At 41.3% G+C, this 22,568-nt stretch overlaps 1 pseudogene; it reads right to left on the bottom strand.

The window, feature by feature from the left end:
* Window positions 1-5,961: 5,961 nt before the first annotated feature.
* LOC129481613 (ubiquitin-protein ligase E3A-like) lies at window positions 5,962-21,110 on the bottom strand (annotated as a pseudogene).
* Between the last annotated feature and the right edge of the window lie 1,458 nt (window positions 21,111-22,568).

Below are 22,568 nucleotides of genomic sequence, written 5' to 3'. Positions count from 1 at the left end.
TTTCCTAGGCTGGTTTCAAACTTCGGACCTCAAGCAATCCGCCCGCTTCAGCCTACCAAAGTGCTGGGATTACAGGGGTGAGCCACTGCGCCCAGCCCATGAAAAGTTTTACTAAATATGTTTTAGTAAATCTGTTTAGATGAGGAAGCTAAAGTTCTGACAAGCTAAATAACTTGACCAAGATCACACAGCTGTGACTAAGAAGTAGAGTAGGTTTTGAACCCAGGGTTATGACATCAAAGCTCAACTACTTCTCTGCGTATGGCCAAGAAGCCTAGAGATGAGATACGTGTTAAACAATGAGCTGGAATTTATAAGAACAGTGGTGCAGCTGGAACGGTGCAACAGTGAGAGGAATCTCAGGACCAACCATTAAGGTTATGAGATCTCTTTCTTTTGTGAGTCTCAGAAACCACAGAGTCACAACAGAAAAAGCAGATGATCTGATTGACAACGATCTAAAGTCTGTGTGATAGGTGCAGTGAAGTTCCCAAGGTGAGAAATTTGGAGCAAAAAATGAGGGCATGGAGGAGTCCTGGCTGTGTACAGAGGTAAATAACACCAGGAGGCAGTGGAGACAGACTGGGACATTGCAGAAGGCTCTGCAGTCTAAGGAAGTGTGGCTGGATGAGGGTGGGGAGACAGGGAAAAGATAATACAAGCAATACTCTAGGAACAGGATGGGCAATGTTGTTAACAGGGGGCAAATTTCAGAATTGGAAATAGTGCAGGCAGAGTCCAAAGCCTACCTCATTCTCTAACAAGCTGCTCCTCTCTAGCTATCAAGGTAGAATGATCTCATAAACTAATTGATGCTATAGGTGTCATGGGATATGCTGCCAGGGTTATCTACTTCAGCAGGAGGCTCTTCCCAGACAAAGCAAAGGTACTTGAAAAAGGATTCTTTAGTGATAGAATGACACACACTACCAACAGACACTAAGGGTTGTACTTGTGAGAGCTCGAGTTTCTGGATAAGGATGTCCTTCAGTACTTCCCTCAAATCCTACTACACAAGCAAGGTCTAATCTGCCTTAGAAAGCCTCTGTGCTGCCTGAGGCTCAGCTCTTGAACGGGTTTTGTAGAAAGGTTGTAGCTCTCAATTTGAGGTCCTCTTGCCACAGCCGACAGTCTCCAGGCATCCTAGCCTGCTTTATCCTCCACCCTCACCCTAGGCTGCTCTCCCTTTCTCATCTCTCTCCCTCACCCATCTCTAGCCACCCTGGTCTCTTCTCTGTTTCTCCAACATTCCTTTCTTCCTAAAAGACTTTGCACATGTGATTCTTTCTGTCTGGAAACTCTTCCGTCGACTTTTCAAGAGTCTGCTGCTTCTCACTGTTCAGGTCTCTGCCTGAAGGTCACCACCTCAAGAAGGCTTACTTACCAACCACCTGACCTCAAACAGGTCCTACACCCACCACTCACAGTGCTTATCCCAGAGGGTACTTTGTGTATTCCTTACCCTCCAGCTCTCCCACCAGAAGCGGGGGCTCCTTGCAAGCAGGGACTGCTGGTATGTGCTCAGCCCCTCACACAGCCTCACCACAGTAGAGGACCTGATAAATCATAATGGACTAAATGAGTGCCAGAGTGATCCATGAGTAAGCATCTGAGAGAGGCAGTGGAAGGATGGGGGGCAAGAGGAAGTGGTTCTATCAGCTGCCACTTACTCTTCTTCTCACAGTATACCTTCTCTGTCAATTTTTGTTTTGTTTCTTTGAGACAAGGTCTTGCTGTCACCCAGGCTAGAGTGCAGTGGCGCAATCTCGGCTCACTGCAGGCTCAACCTCCCAGGCTCAAGCAATTCTCCTGCCTCAGGCCCTCAAATAGCTGGGACTACAGGCACACACCTCCAAGTCTGGCTAATTTTTGTATTTTTTGGAGAGAAGGGGTCTTGACTTTTTGCCCAGGCTGGTCTCGAACTCCTGGGCTCAAGCGATCTGGCTACCTCAGTCTCCCAAAGTGCTGGGATTACAGGTATGAGCCACCACACCCAGCCTGTTTGCCAATTCTAATAAAATTTCCCTGTGTGAAAGACTTGTAGCGGAGGAGACAAGAGGGGATTTCTGATTTTCGTTGGGTCCCACTGTGCCCTCAGGATGATCCTGGGTCCTACACAGCCCAGAGCCCAACTCTGGCCATAGGAACATTGTTATAGGATGAACTATGACCTTCCCAAATTCACATGTTGAAGCTCTAACCTCCAGGACCCAAGAATGTGATTGCCTCTGGAGATATGGCCTGGAAAGAGATGATTAGGTTAAAGGAGGTTGGTAGGGTGGGACCTAACAAAATCTAAGTGGAGTTGGTATAAGAAAAGGATATTTGGTGGTCGGGCACGGTGGCTCACGCCTGTAATCCCAGCACTTTCGGAGGCCGAGGAGGGCAAATCACGAGGTCAGGAGATCGAGACCATACTGGCTAACACAGTGAAACCCCGTCTCTACTAAAAAATACAAAAAAAAAATTAGCCCAGCATGGTGGCGTGCACCTGTAGTCCCAGCTACTCGGGACGCTGAGGCAGGAGAATCGCTTGAACCCGGGAGGCAGAGGTTGCAGTGAGCTGAGATCATGCCAATGCACTCCAGCCTGGTCGACAGAGCAAGACTCCATCTTTAAAAAAAAAAGGATATTTGGGCACACAGAGAAACACTAGGAATGTGCACACATGGAGAGAAGACCACACGAGTTCACAGCAAGGAGGTGGCCCAGCTACAAGGCAAGGAGAGAGGCCTTAGAAAAAAACAATCCCGCTGGCCTCGATTTTGGAATTCCAGCCTCCTGAACTGTGAGAAAATAAATTTCTGTTGTTTAAGCCACCCAGTCTGTAGTATTTTTTCATCGCAGCCTGAACAGACTAATACAAACATTAATAGTCTTATTACATAATGGATAACTTCAATAGACAATGGTAAGTTGGACAGAGCAGACCTCCATCCAGGGAAATGCTGTGAGCGGGGGTAAAGGACACAGACTTTGCAGTCATATCCCAAAGCCACCACTTGCTCCCTTGGGCACGTTACTTAACCTGTGAATCCATATCCTCTTCTATGAAATGACACTCATGGAAGGATCACAGGAGATAAGGTTTATAAAAGCATTTTTCATAGTTCTTAAAGGTCACTGCTCAACACATGCCAATGCCCTGCCCTCATCTTCCTGTCCAACTTGGTTACATAGGAGTAGTAAGGCCTTGGTTCTAAGAGAATTGGAAAATGCCAAATAGATTAGTAAAAATTATTGAGTGAAATAAATGCATATAAGCCTAAGTGTGTGCAGAAATGCATGGATGAGGTTCCTAACATGGGGCAGGTGTGGCTGTTCTCTGAGCCTATCGTGTAAGCCTGGCATCCATTCTAATGAATGGTTTTGTGCTATAATTGTAGTTGGATAGTCTGACTAACACCAGAGGCCACAGGTGACCCTGGTGGAACATTTGGAAGAAAAAGCCAGAATCTGATGGAGTACGTTCACCAGTTTCCAAATGCCAAATAGAACTAAAATCGGATTACTGGCCAAGTAAAGAAGAATCCACCTGAATTATTAAGAACATGAGTCAGTTCGAGGCTCCTTGGAATTAACCATGTCTCTGAGAATTCACATTCTTCTGTAAAGGTCTCCCTTAAATAATTATTTTAGTGTGACCTTTCCAAGGAGAAGAGACCTCTTAAAATCCCTTGGTTCCTGTTGAGCTGCCAGATCCCGAGGTGATCAAACAGGACAATGAGCCAAACTGAAAGAAACAACCAGGCCTTTATTCATTAAAGGCAAGAGACAAAGAAACAGAAAAAGGAAGGAGGGGGAAGAACTAGGGTTAAAAAGTACTGGGTCAGAGTACACAGTGGAGAGAAGAGTCTTAGTCAAGGTCCCCCTATATGGAACATCTTGGTGGATGTACCTGAAAAGTGCCCCCCCTCTAGCAGGGCTATAGATAAGGAGGACCTCAAATGGAGATGTCTTGGCTATGAATGCAAATATCTGTAAGTATGAGCAGTAAGTGTGGGGGGACTTGAATCCTTGACTGCACCTCCCTCCTCCAGAGACTACGATGTGGGGAGGACAACTTTCTCCCATGAGACCTGCCAGGAAAAGCCTTGCAATTAATTGCCTTTGGTCAGACGTGAGAGATCATACCCAGGACTTCAACCTGGAGCTGGACTCTTCACTATTGATAAGCTCTCCACCACACGTTGGTCTGAAGCCATGGGTCTTAACCTTAGAGTCTGGAAATACTAGAGAATCTGTTTAAAACTATAAATCCTCTCCTCTGAAAATGCACATAGATATATTTGGCATAAAATTTCATGAAATTTATAAAACCATGAAGTGTACCTGTAAACCCAAGGTTAAGAAATCCATCACTACAGAGGAACAGATTACTCTGTCAGGGATTTGAATAATGTATAGGCCCATGTGGCTTCACTGTGGGATGTCACTAGAGGATGAAATCAGGTAACCTGGCCAGTGACTGCAGAACCACTCTGATAGCACCCCAGAACTGGCTTCATCTGTGATATGGTTTAACCACCATGCTCACTTCTAAAGGTGAACCCTGGTATCGTGTGTGTGTGTGTGTGTGTGTGTGTGTGTGTGTGTGTGTGTGTGTGTGTAAAACAACTGACTAAATAAATTTAACAACCCAGCAAGCATATATAGCTTGTGAGACTCACGAAATACTTAAGTTGGTGCTCAATAATTGTATTAGTTTGCTTAGGTTGCCATTACAAAATGCCACAGACTGGGTGGCTTAGATAACAGAAATTTATTTATCACCATTCTAGAGGCTGAGAAGTCCAAGATTAAGGTGACAGCAAGATACGTTTCATTCTGAGGCCTCTTCTCTTGGCTTGTACACAGCCACCTTCTCCCTATATTCTTATATGACAGAGAAAGAGAGAGCTTTGCTGTGCTCACTTTTTTTTTTTTTTTTTTCGTGAGACAGAGTTTCAGCCTGTCACTCAGGCTGGAGTGCAGTGGCACAATCTCGGCTCACTGCAACCTCTGCCTCCGGATTCAAACGATTCTCTTGCCTCAGCCTCCAGACTACGTGGGATTACAGGTGTGTACCACCATGCCTGTCTAATTTTTTGTATTTTAGTAGAGATAGGGTTTCACCATGTTGCCCAGGTTGGTCTCTAACTCCTGAGCTCAGGCAATCTGCCTGCCTCAGCCTCCCAAAGTACTAGGATTACAGGCATAAGCCACCATGCCCAGCTGGTCTCTCTCTCTTCTTATAAGGACACTAATTCTATCAGCTTAGACCCCACCCTTACGACCTCACCTAACCTTGCCACCTAAAAACCCAATCTCTAAATACAATCACAATGGAGGTTAAGGTTCCAACATACACATTTTGGAGGGACGCAGTTCAGTTCGTCATATTTAAACCAGTTCTTCCTTCTCGATCTCAAAAGGATTTCTCCCACTAAATTGAAAGTCTCTTTGCACTACTGGAGTTGAGCCAACCATGAAACAATGACAAGTTACTTCCAGAGATACCCAATATCCTTGGATTATGTTGAACATTTAGCCCCTGAAAGCATAGAACCTACCTATTCTTAATAATGCTTCTTTCTGCAAAGGAAAAAATATAATTTTTCCAAAAATTTTACAGATTTTTCTGGTGGGCTATATATATTGATGGGGAGTAACCACAAATTCACACCCCACTGTGAGATTAGATTATATTCCCACTCTACTTCAGCAAGGTTACAAACCCTACTGAAAGCACAGTGGCCATGCAGGGCAGAAACAGATGTGATATATACTTCACCCTCAAAATGTTTCATGGAGGGCATGTAGTCACCATTGACTTTTTTGGCTCAAGGTAAGGTCTTGGTGGAAAACTGCCAAGCCACTGCCCTTTTAATATACATGGCTTATATATATCATCATTTCAGAAGCATTTATATTAAAATAAATGAGATGCATTAAAATCTGTGTGCTACCCTTTAACAAAATTTTACAAATATCAAGCTCTCCTACTTCTTGAACCCAAATTAGCACTAGCAAGGCCTCACCCTCCTCCAGGGGGTGAGGGTTGTCAGTGCCTAAATGTCCCTCGTATTAGTTCATTCTCTCGCTGCTAATAAAGACATACCTGAGACTGGGTAATTTATAAAGAAAAACAGGTTTAATGGACTCACAGTTCCACATGGCTTGGGAGGCCTCACAATCATGGTGGAAGGCAAGGAGCAGCAAAAGCACATCTTACATGGATGGCGGGAGGCAAAGAGGGCTTGTGTAGGGAAACTACTCTTCATAAAGCCATCAGATCTCATGACACCTATTCACTATCATGAGAACAGCATTGTAAAGACCTGCCCCTATGATTCAATCACCTCCCACCGGGTCCCTCCCACAACACATGGGAATTATGGGAGCTACAAATCAAGATGAGATTTGGGTGAGGACACAGGCAAACCATATCATCCCTGAACAATACAGCTTCTCCACTTCTGGAAAATTCATGTTCTTCGGGTGCTTAAAACACTATGATTCACTGTATTTTGCCTGAAAGGTGATTGAAATACTCATAAGACATTATCAGAAAAAAACTAGTTCAATTTGGAAAAATAATACATGGATTGTTACAGAAATTCAAAGGAATGCATGAATTGGACTGAGAAAACACAGTCATAGTAAGAGACCCTCCTCTAGCTCAGCAGCTAAGATTTCTGTTTCCATGTCATTAGCTAACATGCTCTAAATAATTTTAATTGTTCATATAGATCAGTAACTGAAGCTTTACAAAGCCCTACATGAAAGCTTGTTTTTCCATAAGTAAGTGCAGGCTTCAAATTAAAAATTCATTCAAAGTTACCAGATGAATTGCCCACTGAAGTAAATAATTGAAATTATCAGAGTATCAAATAAAAATATGTTTAAGTTCACTTTTTTAAAAAAAAATCTATAAAATGTTGCTAACAAAGTAATTTTTAATTTTCATTTTTAAATTGTCAGTGCTTTTTTCCAGATACCATTCATCCCTGAAAAAAATCATATTTTGGTCTATAATTGCAAAAATTATTTTTCATGGGTAGTTTCATATTTCTAAATGTCACTGCATTTTAATTTTTGTAATTCTATCAATTTCATTTCTGGAGTTCTTCCCTGCCACCTCAGCTGAGCTCACATGCCCACTGGTAGGTGCTGTAGGATTTCCTCTCACAATTATAGCCTTAAGTTATTAATGTTTGAGAGAGGGAAAGAGAGAGGAGGATTCTTATAAACAGCTCTGAGCATCTACTGAGGATGAGAAGACTAACTAAAATCAACTTGGCTCTTGAGAACACATTTCTCTTTGACGACTGAAACATCTAACCTTGTCATTCAAGTTAAACTCAATTGCTACCATTTTAAAATGTAGCGACTCAGTATTAAACTCCGTCAATTCAAGCCTCTGTTCCTCAGCTCCTTTCTCCCTGGGAATGGTTTTTACTGGCGGGTGGGTTTGCAGCACTGTCCTGGCACCAGGTGTAAGAGGCAGCTGGAGTTGGCAACCACAACTGACTTCCTCCAAACTCAATCAAGTTTGCCTTAGGTTCACTAGCTCTGTCCCAGAATGCTGCAACCCACCTCCAGTAGGAAAAGAGGACATAGAATGAAGGGATTGGGAAAATCTAAGTGGCTTTTCTCTGCTCTACCTCATACACAGTGAGGTCTAGTGTATTAGTCCATTTTCATACTGCCATGAAGAAATACCAGAGACTGGGTAGTTTATAAAGAAAAAGAGGTTTAATGGACTCACAGTTCCACATGGCTGGGGAGGCCTCACAATCATGGCTCAAGATGAAGGAGGAGCAAAGGGACATCTTATATGGCAACAGGCAAGAGTGTGTGTGCAAAAGAACTATCCTTTATAAAACCATCAGATCTCATGAAACTTAATTCACTATCACGAGAACAGCATGGGAAAAAACCAGCCCTCATGATTCAATTACCTCCCACAACCCATGAGGACTATGGGAGCTACAGTTCAAGATGAGATTTGGGTGGGAACACAGCCAAACATATCATCTATGGACACCTTAGCTATACAGTCTCCGATGCCATGTTGGACATTCTTGGGTCAAGACGAACAAAGTGTGGTCAACAAAGGCGGGGAAAGAGGTATCTTCAGTACACACTAGCAACCAAACCATGTCTACTTTCTCTCCAAATCTCCTCCTCACTCCCGCTGGATAGACTTTTATCTCCTTTCTTTCACTATGGTATAATTTACATATAGTGTATGAACAATTCGATTAGTTTTAACAAATGTATACCCTTTTGTAACCTAGTCTTATCAAGATATAGAATATTCTATCACACCAGAAATTTTTCTTATGCTTCCCAACCCCCCATCAATTACCACTCCTAGGCAAACACTTTTCTGATTTCTATCATCACAGATTAATTTTGTGTGTGCCAGAATTTCATATAAACGAAATCATGCAGGGTGTGCTATTTAGGGTCTGGCTTCATCCACACAGCATCATGTTTTTGAGATGCATGCATGTGGCACTACTAGTAATTTATTCCATTATATTGCACTGTATGAAATTTTTTTCCAATTTCTCCCTTCCATCTTTATTGATTCTCAAGATGTTGCACAGAAAACTCTTTGGGGGCTAGAAGAGCAGTAATCGCATCACACTGTTTCCAAGACTTCCAAGTTTCAAAAGCAAATCATTAAAAAAAAAAATAGAGCTCCTGATTTGAGTTAGATACAGGGACAAAAAAGTAGCACATACTTGAAGGTTACATGGTCTACAAATGGTGGCAATATTTTCCTTGGGAGAGTAGTTCTGTTGGTATGTATTTTTTAAATACTCAAAAGGCTCAACCTCAAGCAGTAATAAACACAAGCAAAAGTGATTTAACCCTTAAAATACTCAGAAAAACCTCTCTGTACATACAAGTGAAAGAATATGTAACACTTTCACTCAAAAAAATTATAATAATAAAGGATTTGTTCATATATGTAGCTGAAATCTGCTGTTCCGACCCAAATGTCCCCAGTAAAGAAGGGAGTCACAGACATAGGTGACTACTGTGGTTTTCTTACAGCCTTTTTGTACTGGGACACTATCACCACCACAAATTTATCCCTCTTGTTATATTTTTAAATTTTTTTAAATTTTTTTCTTCCTTTTTTGTGTTTTGTTTTGTTTTACAGCATGCCAAATCCTTTCACATATGTGATGGCCTTCAACAATCTGTCTTTAAGTTTTTCTTTGCTTGAATATTCTGGAAGTAAAAGCACATTAAAGCAAGTAGGAGATGTAGGTAACCTTTCTGTGTCTGGGCCATTTTTGACTAGAATCATCACTAATTTTCCTAGTCCTCCCACAGGTGCTCTGTCTGTGCCCATTGTAAACTGCAAGAAGAGTCTTTTCTGTTCAGCCGTAAATGAATGAATGATTTCCCAGAACTCCCTCATCAGAACGGAGTCCCTGGTATAGCCACTGTCATATTCCGTAGTTTCTTCTAGTGCTTGGAAATCTAGATTCTGGCTTCCACACATAAGCAATTCAATTTCTTCTGGTCTGAGTAAGTACTTTAAGGGAGATTCATTGGACACCGTATGAAAACCTCTCCAAAAAGCCTTGAACTGTTTTTCTACTGATTGAGAATGTAGTCAGAATAAAGACTGACAAATTTCTTCCTGTTTTCATTTGTAATTGGAATTTTATCACCATTTTCCTTTAGATCATACATCATTGGGTTACCAAAAAGACCTCTCTGTGATACCTGGAAAGTGATCATCATGTCATCTTTCGCATTCCCTTCATACTCCAATAAATCTTTTAAACTCTGATATAAAACTGGGTGACAGTCTCCCAAGGGATAAAAAGTTCCTTTTTTCCCCATTACCTTCCTGTAGACAACCATGGGAAAACGTAAACCCAGTATACAGTTATTGTAAATAGCCAGACCCAGTACTATGCCAATCAGAGTAAACCAACCCTCAGTTTGAAAAGATGGATTAGCCGGGTGCGGTGGCTCACGCCTGTAATCCCAGCACTTTGGGAGGCCAAGGCAGACGGATCATGAGGTCAGGAGATCAAGACCATCCTGGTTAACATGGTGAAACCCTGTCTCTACTAAAAATACAAAAATTAGCCGGGTGTGGTGGCACACACCTGTAGTCCCAGCTACTCAGGAGGCTGAGGCAGGAGAATGGCGTGAACCCGGGAGGTGGAGCTTGCAGTGAGCAGAGATCATGCCACTGCACTCCAGTCTGGGTGACAGAGCGAGACTCCATCTCAAAAAAAAAAAAAAAAAAAAAAAAAAGAGAAAGAAAAGAAGATGGATTAAACCAAAACAATTTTCTGTAAGTTCATCGTACGTGAACATACCAATATCCGGATTGAAGATTTCCTCCACAACCAGCTGAAAAAATTATTTGGAAACACCTCCCTCACCTTGTTCTCCTTCAAATTCCACAAAGAACTGCTTCAAGTCTGCAGGATTTTCCATAGTGATCATCTCTAGCTGGATAAGTGCATCATCTATGATATGGTCACATCTAACGATGAGTCTCAAATATGGATTCAACTGCTGTCCTTGAACTAAGCTATAGAGAACAGTGATTCTTCGTTCACTATACATGCGAATTTTATTGTCATAATATAATCCCAAATTCTTTGTGACAGCATACACTAAAAAGGGGTATGTCATAAAAGAGAATTTGTTGTTTCTACTTTGAAAACAGTATAATCTTAATGCATTTCTAGAACCTCCTTCAGTGGTTCATTAATAAACTCTTCAAAAGGGATAAGTGATTTTTGACAATCCAGGGTTTTAACACCAAGTTCATTTTCCGGGGGGTCCACTCAAGGACCTTTCTTGTTTCTTCTCTCTTCTTCCAAAAGCTCCTGAAGTGTCAGCTCACTGGACTCAGGGATGGGCTCTTCATCATCTTCCTCACTGTGATTTGTGTCCACTTCCCCACCCACTACTATTTGCATAGTAAACCATTTTCAAGCACTTCGAAGCAGCAACAATGGCATCATCATCATTCACTAGATTTCGACTGTTAAATTCATTGCTTATGACTTTGTAAGTAGTAAGTTGCTGAAATGTCTCCATCATTCTCTGAATCTGGTCTGCATTGTATTTAGACCACAGTCTGATCAGTTTTCCTTGGGCTGCAAGGGGTAGCTTGCTCATTGCTTTGCAAAATAATGGCAAAGCCATTTCCAGATATTCGAGACTGTGGAGATTTCTGTTCTCCATTACCATAATGAACAAATTCAGATAATTAGGATCTTGAGAGTATATGTTGTATACATCAAGTCACATTCCACGTTAGGTGACAAACATACAAGTGCATTGAGAAAGGCAGTTTCAATTTTTTCTTTAGACAGCAATCTGGTGTAGACCCTTCTAATGGCATCAATATCCACAGACACATCATCAGGGCCTAATTTTTGCAAATTGTTGTCTCCCTGTGAGCTATCACCTGTGCTTGAGGAAGATGCTTCTGAGTCTTCTTCCATAGCAGCAGCAGAACATGCAGCTTTTTCCTTTTCATTTTCATCCTTGTCTTCATCCTTTGCTTGAAGAGACTTCAGTTCTTCCTTGGTGTGTTGTTTAGCTTTCCAGAAGCTCTCTACCAATGCCTCAGCACAAGAAAAAACTCTTCCAATAACACAATAACAGGGGAATAATCCTCTCTTTCTCTACATAATTCAGTAATTTCATATACCTTCTCTTCTGTTAAGTACGTCACATCTTTAAAATCTATATGAAAATTGTACAGTTAGGCTGGGCACGGTGGCTCACGCTTGTAATACCAGCACTTTGGGAGGCCGAGGCGGGCGGATCACGAGGTCAGGAGATCGAGACCATGGTGAAACCCCGTCTCTACTAAAAAATACAAAAAATTAGCCGGGCGTGGTGGCGGGTGCCTGTAGTCCCAGCTACTCAGAGAGGCTGAGGCAGGAGAATGGCGTGAACCCGGGAGGCGGAGCTTGCAGTGAGCCGAGATTGCGCCACTGCACTCCAGCCTGGGCGACAGAGCGAGACTCCGTCTCAAAAAAAAAAAAAAAAAAGAAAATTTTACAGTTTATCTAGTCACCTAATAGACATTTAGATTATTCCCAATTTTTTACTACTATGAATAAAATTGCTATGAATGTTTACATACAAATATTTTTGGACATATATTTTTATTTATCTTGGGTAAATTGATCTACTAGCACTACGTGTCCCTAGATAAGATGTAAACGTGCTGGGTCAAAGGGTAGATGAATGTTTCGCTTTATTAGAAACTGCCAGTTTTCCAAAGTGGTTGTACTTAGTCTTTTTGGAGGGTAACTGCTCTTAGTACACATCATCTTCTATTCTGTTGTTTAAGAGATATGTTCTACATTCTTTATCCTCCAAGCAATAGCTGCCTTAAAGCCCCACATATTTTCTTCCCTAAAAAGTTCAGATTTTACAAATACAAAATGTTATCACTCTACTAAGAATTATAAAAGCTTATTTTAGAACAAAAAGCCAAGGATTTGACTCTTTGTTCACACTGTGTTCTTTTTGGTCTCCCCTTCACTGACAGTCTAAGATTTGTGGCTTAGTTTAAATGGCCAAAGAGCTACAGGGTCACAAGTGGTGAAGAGAAAGAAAAACACGAGATCAGATTCTAAAATATCAGCTAGCAATTTGGGACACCAAGCAATGCCCAATAAACTTGCTGAGCAAGTTTATTCTAAAAATTTGGTAACAGCCAATGAACAGTGCAGGAAAAATACGTTGACCATGGCTAAGGACATTTCATTTACTATTTCCAACAGAGAAACAAGAGAATGAATTGTCTTTCGGTCAAGAGCTATCACTATCAATGTATTTCTATGATGTTAAGAGAAATCCTGAATATTGCTATAAACATTATCCCTCTGTATATAAATTAGAGCTACTGAGCTATGATTTTTTTTTTTTTTTTTTTTTTGAGACGGAGTTTCGCTCTTGTTGCCCAGGCTGGAATGCAGTGGCACGATCTAGGCTCACTGCAACCTCCACCTTCCGATTTTAAGCGATTCTCCTGCCTCAGCCTCCCAAGTAGCTGGGATTACAGGCATCCACCACCACACTCAGCTAATTTTGTATTTTAGTAGAGACGGGCTTTCACCATGTTGACCAGGCTGATCCCGAACTCCTGACCTTGTGATCCGCCTGCCTCAGCCTCCCAAAGTGCTGGGATTACAAGCATGAGCCACAGTGCCCAGCCCAGGCTATGATTTTTATATAGGCAACAAAAATTTCTTTTAAAATAATTCCAAAAGTACATATACTAGTCAGTTGCAGTTCTCAAAGAATTATGACTCCCAAAATTCATGGCCTGGTGTAGCTCTTGCCCCTTCAATTGAAGCTGAATAAACCAGGTTACTTAATAAACACTAGAATTCAGTGGAGGTGATGCTTTGCAACTCTGGAACTGAGCCTTTAGAAGGCCTGGCATCCCTGCTTTGTTGCCGCTAGGAGCTCTGCACAGCCATCGAAGTACAGCTATTCTTCCAGAAGGATGATGTGAGGATGACACAAAGAGGAGAGGATGTGAAGGAGAATCAGAGTGCAAGTGACAGTGAGAACTGAGGCTCCAGACGTAATGATCCCAAGTCAGTCATCTGATGTGGTCCAGTCCAACATGTATCACATGGAGCAGAGGCAAGCTGTTCCCACTATGCACCTTGTGAATTCCTGACCCACAGAATAGCAAACAAATAAAATTGTTATTCTTTAAGCTACTAAATGTAGGGGGTGATTTTCATGTAACAATAGAAGTAGTCTTATGGGGAGTACCTCATAATCAGTTGACTGAAAAAGAAAATATTAGGCCTGATTTATAGATGGTTCTGCATGATATGCAAGCATCACTCAAAAACAGACAACTATAGCACCACAGCCCCACCCAGGTGTGGCTGTGAGGGACAATAGGAAGTGAAATTCTCCCTGCAGGTAGAGATCTACACTGATTTATGGGAAGTAGCTTAATATTTGACTGATTGGGCAGAGTCTGCCGGGGGGGAGGCGGGGGAGAAACATGATTAGAAAAAATGACAAAATAGTTATTGAGAAGGGGAATATAAACGGAGTTCTCTGAATGCTCACAATGTAAAAATGTTCAGATTCCATGTGACTGTTCACTGAAGAGCTATCTCAGCAGAAGAGGATCTTATTAATAACATGGACAAGATGACCTAGCATGTGGATATCCATTTGGCTCTTTTCCACATTATCCCACTTCTTGCCCAACAACCTCATTAATCAACTGGTCACAGTGGCAGGGTTGAAGGTTATACCTGGGCTCAGTAAGGTGGATCCGATCCAGCCACTGCTGAGTGCTCAATCTGCCAGCAGCAGAGGCCAGCCCTGAGTCTCTGATGTAGCCTCACTACCTGAAAGAATCCTCTAGTCATCTGGAGGAACCATGGAAGGGGCAGTGGTTTGTTCTCACTGGAAAAGACACTTACTCTGCATGTAAATGTGCCTTCCCTGCCCACAACGCTTCTGCCAAAATCAGTGCTTGTAGATTCAGAGAAGGCCTCATTAATTATCAAAGTGTCACACACAGCCTTGTTTCCAAACCAGGAGATCATATTCCATCAAATAAAATATGACAATAAGCTCACATGTATAGTATTGACTAGTCTTACCACGCTGCCAATCAGCCACCAGTCTGATAGAACAATTGAATAACCTTTGGGGAACTTAGTTATGACACCAGCTTAGGGACAACACTTGGCAGGGAAGTTATAGCTAGTTATATCATATTATATAATAAGGAATTAAACTTCTAGTTATCCCGCTAGGAAAGAACAATGACCAGCAGGAATGGGCAGAGGAAGAAGGAAATTATAATACCACTTAAGCCTGTCTGTCCAGTTATAAAAACAAAGACCAGTAATTCTGGCTATTGTTTTTCTTACTTTCATATAAATATCTGTGTATATATTAACCAATTATGTTCCTTTCTTCCCCTTCTCCGATTAAGCTAGTATTGATCATCAGATGTGTTAATAGTTGGTTAGTCTTTTATCTCAGTATTCAGGTTACAAGATATCAAAGGAAAAGTGTGATGCAGCTTAAAGGATAATAACCGTGCTGGAGAAAATGTGGAGAAATAGGAACACTTTTACACTGTTGGTGGGACTGTAAACTAGTTCAACCATTGTGGAAGACTGTGGCAATTCCTCAAGGATCTAAAACTAGAAATGCCATTTGACCTAGCAATCCCATTACTGGGTATATACCCAAAGGATTATAAATCATGCTGCTATAAAGACACATGCACACGTATGTTTATTGCGGCACTATTCACAATAGCAAAGACTTGGAACCAACCCAAATGTCCATCAACGATAGACTGGATTAAGAAAATGTGGCACATATACACCATGGAATACTATGCAGCCATAAAAAAGGATGTGTTCACGTCCTTTGTAGGGACATGGATGAAGCTGGAAACCCTCATTCTCAGCAAACCATCTCAAAGACAAAAAACCAAACACCGCATGTTCTCACTCATAGGTGGGAATTGAACAATGAGAACACTTGGACACAGGAAAGGGAACATCACACACCGGGGCCTGTCGTGGGGTGGGGGGAGGTGGGAGGGATAGCATTAGAAGAGATACCTAATGTAAATGACGAGTTAATGGGTGCAGCACACCAACATGACACATGGATACATACATAACAAACCTGCACGTTGTGCACATGTACCCTAGAACTTAAAGTATAATTAAAAAAAAAAAGGGTAATAACATCACCCAGAGATGGATTAGATGACACATGAGACTTTGTATCCCTTTGGGGCAAGAAGGTTAGCAGGTGTTAGGGGGGTGGTTGCATCATGTTAGAAAGTTAAATATATGTTAAAAAGGTATATATGGTGCCAAGTTAACAATGGGTTGACTACGTAGCTTTATGCATGCCAACTGGTCTGCTAGCACTATGATTCCCAGAATTATCTTCTGGGAAACCTGAGCAAGATTTGGAAGGCAGAAGTGAACGGCAGCCATTGACTCTTCAAAGACCATCATTGTTAGTGCAACAAGGGATAGAGGCAGAAGTGCTGGCAGATTCCAGCCCTCATTCATGTTTTCCCTCCTCTGTATCTAGCTCTTCTTCCTGACTGCGAGCTTTGCTGACTGTGATAGGTAATTTTATGTGTCAACTCAGAGGGCATTTTGAGATGAGATTAACATTTAAATCAGTGAACTATTAGGTAAAGTAGATTGCCTTCCACAATGTGAGTGGGCCTCATCCAATACGTTAAAGGCCTGAACTGAACAAAAAGATCAGCCTCCCTGACCAAGAGGAACTTCTCCAACAGACTGCCTTCAGCCTTTATCTGCACCATCAGCTCTCCAAGATCTCAGGTTTGCCAGTCCCCCTGCAGATTTTAGATTTCCTAGCCATCATAATCATGTGAGCCAATTCCATAGACAGAAAGATGGGTGGATAGATGGATAGATAGATGATAAACAGATAGATGATAGACAGATGGAGAGAGAGAGAGAAAGATAGATAGATAGATAGATAGATAGATAGATAGATAGATAGTTATATAGATAGATGTTATACAGATAGATGATATACAGACAGATGGGTAGATAGATAGGCAGGCAGGCAGATAGATCCTACTGGTTCTTTTTCTCTGGAGAGCCTGAACACTCGGGCCAACAATCTTTCCAGGCCCATAACCAGATGCAGAGGCAACAACAGGGTTCCCAGGCTCCTTCCCAGTTTCACTCCTCAGCTGCTGTCCCTGCCTTCCCACATTCCTTTGTGAACTCTGCCCTTGTCCACTTGCACTAGCACTTCAGAAGGCACGATTATAGACATTTCTCTGATCCTCCAACCCCTCCTTGTAAACTATACTTCTCCAGCCCCTTCCATAATGGTATAAGGCCTTATTCCTACGATAAATCCCTTATTCTATAAAACTCATAATGGTTCTGCTGTCTTTATTGTACCATGACTGATACAACATATTACCATTTTGTGCAAAAGAAATTGTGCTAACGTTCTCAGCATAGGCAGTAAAGCACTCACACTGTTAAATGATTCTTATTTCTTGTCCCATTCATGCACTCATTCATTCACTGAGGAAACAGTAGGTAGGTACTTGCTGAGTACCTACCATTGGCCAGGTGCTGTTCTAAGACAGCAGACTTAAAATACACAAAGGGCTGTGATGTGAATATGATCAGCACCTAGAACTATAACCACTGAAGGGAAATTGCCAAGAGGAGATTTCAGTTCAATATTAAGAACTTTCTGACAATTAAAACTGCCTCAAAGGAATGGCCTCTCTGTTCTAAGGTAGTAAGAGCCTAGTACTACAGAAATTACCTGGCAACTTACTTACCAGGGACACATCAGAAGCCCTGATGCATCAGTTAGTGGAGTTTGAATATTCGCCAGGTTCAATTTTATATTTATATTTGATGATTCCAACATATTATATGCTATCCGTGAGATTTTGAGACCCTACATTCTGTCTGTATTCTAAGGTGACTACGAGATATAGTAGGATTATATAGTAGTCTCAGAATAATACAAAAAAGGGAAGAGAACAGGTGTTTGTTTACCATATGCCAGGCAATATTCATTAGTTGTTTTATAATCCTCCCAAAGCTGTAAAAAATGTTATTATCCCCTCTCTATGGATAAAGACACTAAAATTCAGCAAGTTGTAGTGACTTATTCAAACATCTCAGCCACCAATCAGAAGAAACTGACCCCAAACCTGTGTTTTTTCTTATGCTGTATCACCCTCAAGTTTCAGCATTTTTATGTAAGAATTAGTATGGGTCAGGCACAGTGGCTCATGCCTGTAATCCCAGCACTTTGGAAGTCCCACTCAAGTGGATCACCTGAGGTCAGGAGTTCAAGACCAGCCTGACCAACATGGAGAAACCCCATCTCTACTAAAAATACAAACTTAGCCGAGCATGGTGGCGCATCCCTGTAATTCCAGCTACTTGGGAGGCAGAGGTTGTGGTGAGCCGAGATCGCACCATTGCACTCCAGCCTGGGCAACAAGAGTGAAACTCCGTCTCAAAAAAAGAAATAAATAAATAATTAAGATTATTAACTTTCACATAATAAAGCATAATTCCCCATTTTTCAGGTCAAATCTTAATGCATGCATATTTTAATATATCTTGGAATATATATCGTATTAAATATATTAAGACAATAACACTACATCATTTGTCAAATGTTTTGTATGTTCCAGCCACTCCAAAGTGCTTTACATTCTCAATTCATCCTCACAGGAGTCCTGCAAATGGAGATATTTTTTAGCCTTATCCTACAGATAAGAACAATGAAAATCAAAGAGGCTAAGACATGTTTCCAAAGTTGATCAGCAACTAGAAAGTGGCAAGGCTGGAATTCCAATTTTGTTCTGGTTGACTTTGAAGCTCCTTTTCCATGTTCTGGGTATCCTGGATTACTCTCTCCCTTGGGCTGGGGTGGGGATGGTAGATTTTTCTTACCATATTTTGCAAGATGACTTGCTCTTTCTCCTATATGTTCCAAGATTATTTGCTGCTTCTCCCTCTGGCTGTCTCCTTAAACAGCTTCTTGTTTATTTCTATAACAGTTTCTACTTTCAGCCCCATTTAAAATAAAAATGAGGAAGACTCACCCCATCAAGCCATTTCAATATGTGGAATTGGTTGAGCAAATAAAAAAAAATTTGAGAACACTGAAGTTGCCATGGATGACATATTACTACCATTCGTTGTAATTTAGGTGTTGTAAGCTTTTTTTTTTTTTCCACTTTGCTCAATCAAGCACTCCTAACTTGATGGCCTTGCTTCCAGCTATGATTCAAATCCACACAGGATTTCATTTTGACTTTAAACTATAGCTGACTTGCTGTAGGAGATGTTTAAGACAACCAGAGATATAAATTGCCTCATCTACCGCCAAGGGAAAAATGATTGTATCTTGTAATACGAACCTCAGAATAGGGACAAGCTTGTTGGCTATATACTCCTGTTACCAACATCAGCTACAAAGAAGAAAAATAGAATTGAGGAGAAGATAATTTGTTTTCAGCTCACTACAGGGAAAGGAAAACTATGTTCATATATGATTCATATATAAAGAGGAACATACACATAAACACACAGTAGGAGAGAAGCAAGCTAGCATTTATTAAGTCTTAATATATACCAAGAGCTTCCGGTACCTTAAACAACCCTAAGAGATTTGGTTATTTTCATATTATGAAGGAAAGAATTGCAAAAAAAGTCTGAGTTTATAAACCCCTCCAAAAGTCCAGATTTTCTGCACCATATTCTATTGACTTTATGTACAATATTATATAAATTTCTCTTAGGAATTCTGAGATCGTTATATATCACTTACCTTTAACATTTCAGAATGAAAATAAAGTCATGAATCTCCAAAAGGGACTTCAGACTCATCTGTAGCCTCTACCAATTGTCCCCTCTTCTTTAGTTTTTATTACCCTGTTTACAAGTGCCCCTACGTTTAAGTCTTGACAAAAGTTGTCTGGAAGCCTTGATGTTTATATTGAAAGTGAATATAAAATTTTTTCTTCTCCCATTTGGAAAGCATTAGACAACTTCTAGTTACCTGGAGATGACATCTATTGTTAGGAGGAGCCCAAAGCCCATCTCACTTGATTTGGGGGCAACATCTTGCCCTCCTGTGGAGAATCCCCCTCCTCCTCGCTGGTGGTGTTGATGGAGTTGTCATTTAGGATGCCTCCCCTTTCCTGATTCAGGGGCAATAAACTAGGTCGGATTCTCCCTGTCCCCAACAAGGATTCAAATATTGTGCAGCAAACTTCAAAGACAGAAAACATTTGGAGCAGATTTATCCCAAAAGTGATGCTCACAGATGCCGTCCATTATTCTCCTCACTCTGCCCACATGCTTGCCCCACTTATTGCTTATTTCTTTCTTTCTTTGGTTCTGTGTGCTATCCCATATCCTCCCAGTACATTCCTTTATTTTTCTCTCCCTATTATTAGCTAGAGGTAGCTTCTGTTGCCAGCAACCAAAGTGCCTGAGCTGACCATACAACCATTCATTGATAGGATACGTAGGGCCCCAGTTAGACATTTACAGGTCACTGCCCTGGAACAAATTGTGACATTGGGCTTCCTGGGTCTCTCTTTCCTGGATGCTTGTGTCTCCTTCCACCTGTGTTTACAGGATGTGCATTTTTATTATCAATTTGCCATGGTCAGCTAATCCCTTCTGAGATGATAATGAATGATAATAGCTAAAGCTGCATCATCTACTAAAAGAGATTTTATTTCAGTAGGAAGCACAAGAAAACTAGAAAATGTGGCCGGGTGCAGTGGGTCACTCCTGTAATTTCAGAACTTTGGGAGGCCAACGTGGGTGGATCACTTGAGGTCAGAAGTTTGAGAGCAGCCTAGGCAACATGGTGAAACCCTGTCTCTACCAAAAAAAATACAAAAATTAGCCAGATGTGGTGGCACACACCTATAGTCCAAGCTACTTGGGAAGCTGAGGCACCAGAATCACTTGAACCCGGAAGGCGCAGGTTGCAGTGAGCCAAGATTCCCCCACTGCACTCCAGCCTAGGTTACAGAATGAAACCCTGTCTCAAACAAAAACAAACAAACAAAAAAGTAGAAAATGTGGCAGACACAGAAAAGTGAGACACTAATCGTGGAATTCCACATATGCCAAGAAAAGATGTACAATAAATTATCTTGTGTAATCTAAACAGTGTCTTCCAAGACCCTCCACAATTTATGGAATTTCCCACTCAAGGACTCTCTCCGTATCAATTTTTAATTAACTAGTTACTGAACGTTGTACCTAAGACCATGACAACTTATGCTCAGCCATTCCATGCTCTTCCATACCCAGTACAGACAAATTTATTGGGGTTTAATTCAAAATGTGCAAAAAGAAAAATCTGCAAATTGTTTTTAAAAGGTATCATCTACTCTTTCACTATTAGGAGCAAGTTTTACTGCAGATTGCTCAAATAATAAATTCCTGGGATTGAGGCCCGTCTGCATTACCTTGTGCTGCTTCTTTTTCTCTGTGCACACTCACAGTATAACCAGAGTAAACTACTGCAATCCGTACCATCCTGCAGACGTTTCATTATGTTCTTCTATGAAATAGGCTTCTTAACCAAGGACAAGAGAAATTGTCAATTAATACCTGTCTCATTTAATCTGCAGGTGAATAGAGGGCTCAGACAGCTGTGTTTCCTCAGGGGCTTCCAATTAAAAAGGATTAAGAACATATCCCTGCCCTGAGTTTCCCAGATTTCTCAATACAATCACTTTTACTCCAAGAATGTTGGCTACAGCACTATCCTATAAATACCAGTCATATTTTGAGAAAGACTCAAATCAGATAACTAGAATTGCAAGCATGAAGTCAGTTCTAAATAGGTTCTGGACCCTAAACACTACAGATTCCTACTTTGCACTTTATTTATCCCAGGCCCCTACCTGGAAAACGCTTCCTCCCCTTTGTTCGATTAAATCCTCCATGTCCTTTGAGGCACATGTCATTCCCTTCTTCCATGAAAGGTTCTGTGACCCACTGACCTCATGGTACATCCCTCCCCTGGGATCCATGAATCCCCTGAAATTGCAAGAGTCTGTTGAGGAACTTAGCATAGCTGGCCACACACTCTGACCTCGAGGGAAATCCCAAGGCTTCCTCCTCCTGTTTAGACAACCTATAAAAAATATCCTTGGACCCTGCCAGATGGTCCGGGGATATTTTGAAGAACGGAGGTACAATTGGCGCACAGAGCTGACAGGGCACACGAAGAAGATGTTTAGCTGGAGGAATAAAAATGAGGTAAATAGACCGCTTTTAAAAAGATTTAAAAGGATTTTCTTCTCTTGTGTGTGGCGTAGGCTATAAGTAAAATTTATCAGGTCAAGATCAGCATTTGATATAACCTTGATCTACCTCTAGTCTAAGTCTAAATTTACAGGGATACAGAGAGCCCTTGAAGCTGGGCATGATTCAGACTAGCAGCAGGGTTGGATTCTCCAGAGAAACTAGGTCCATAGGTAATAAAGAATTCCTTACACCTGCAGGGCTCTGTATATGGCATCTATCTAGGACAGAGGCTGGTAGCTGAAGGGAGATTCAGGGAGTCCTGGGTTCTGCTTCTGGCCAAATCCCACAATATTAAAAATCACACATCACCTTGTAGAGTTAGTTGTCTATTTTAAACTCTAATTTTACTAATAGATTGGAAACCCCTTGAAGAGAATTTTTGTCTCCCTAGCAACCATTTACCATGCCTTCCACATAATAAATGTAAAGTGCTCAATGGTTTAAACTAGAAATGAATTCTTAGTGAAAAAAAAAAATCACATGGAGAAAAAGAAATATCCTAACCAAAATATCCTACCCAACAAGTAAAACAGGCAATTTAATATATGCACAGTAGAACTCGCTAGAATAATTGCTTCCCCAAACTGCAGGCTCCAAGGGGAAAGATTCACCTTTGTGCCCGACACAGAGGAGAAGCTCAACAAATAACTATACTTAACTAATTAACTACAAGTAACTCAA

This window comes from Symphalangus syndactylus, chromosome 5 (genome assembly GCF_028878055.3).
Source record: "Symphalangus syndactylus isolate Jambi chromosome 5, NHGRI_mSymSyn1-v2.1_pri, whole genome shotgun sequence".
Lineage (NCBI taxonomy): Eukaryota > Metazoa > Chordata > Mammalia > Primates > Hylobatidae > Symphalangus > Symphalangus syndactylus.
The sequence above is the reverse complement of the archived record's forward strand: the minus strand, read 5'-3'. Positions and strand labels throughout refer to the sequence as shown.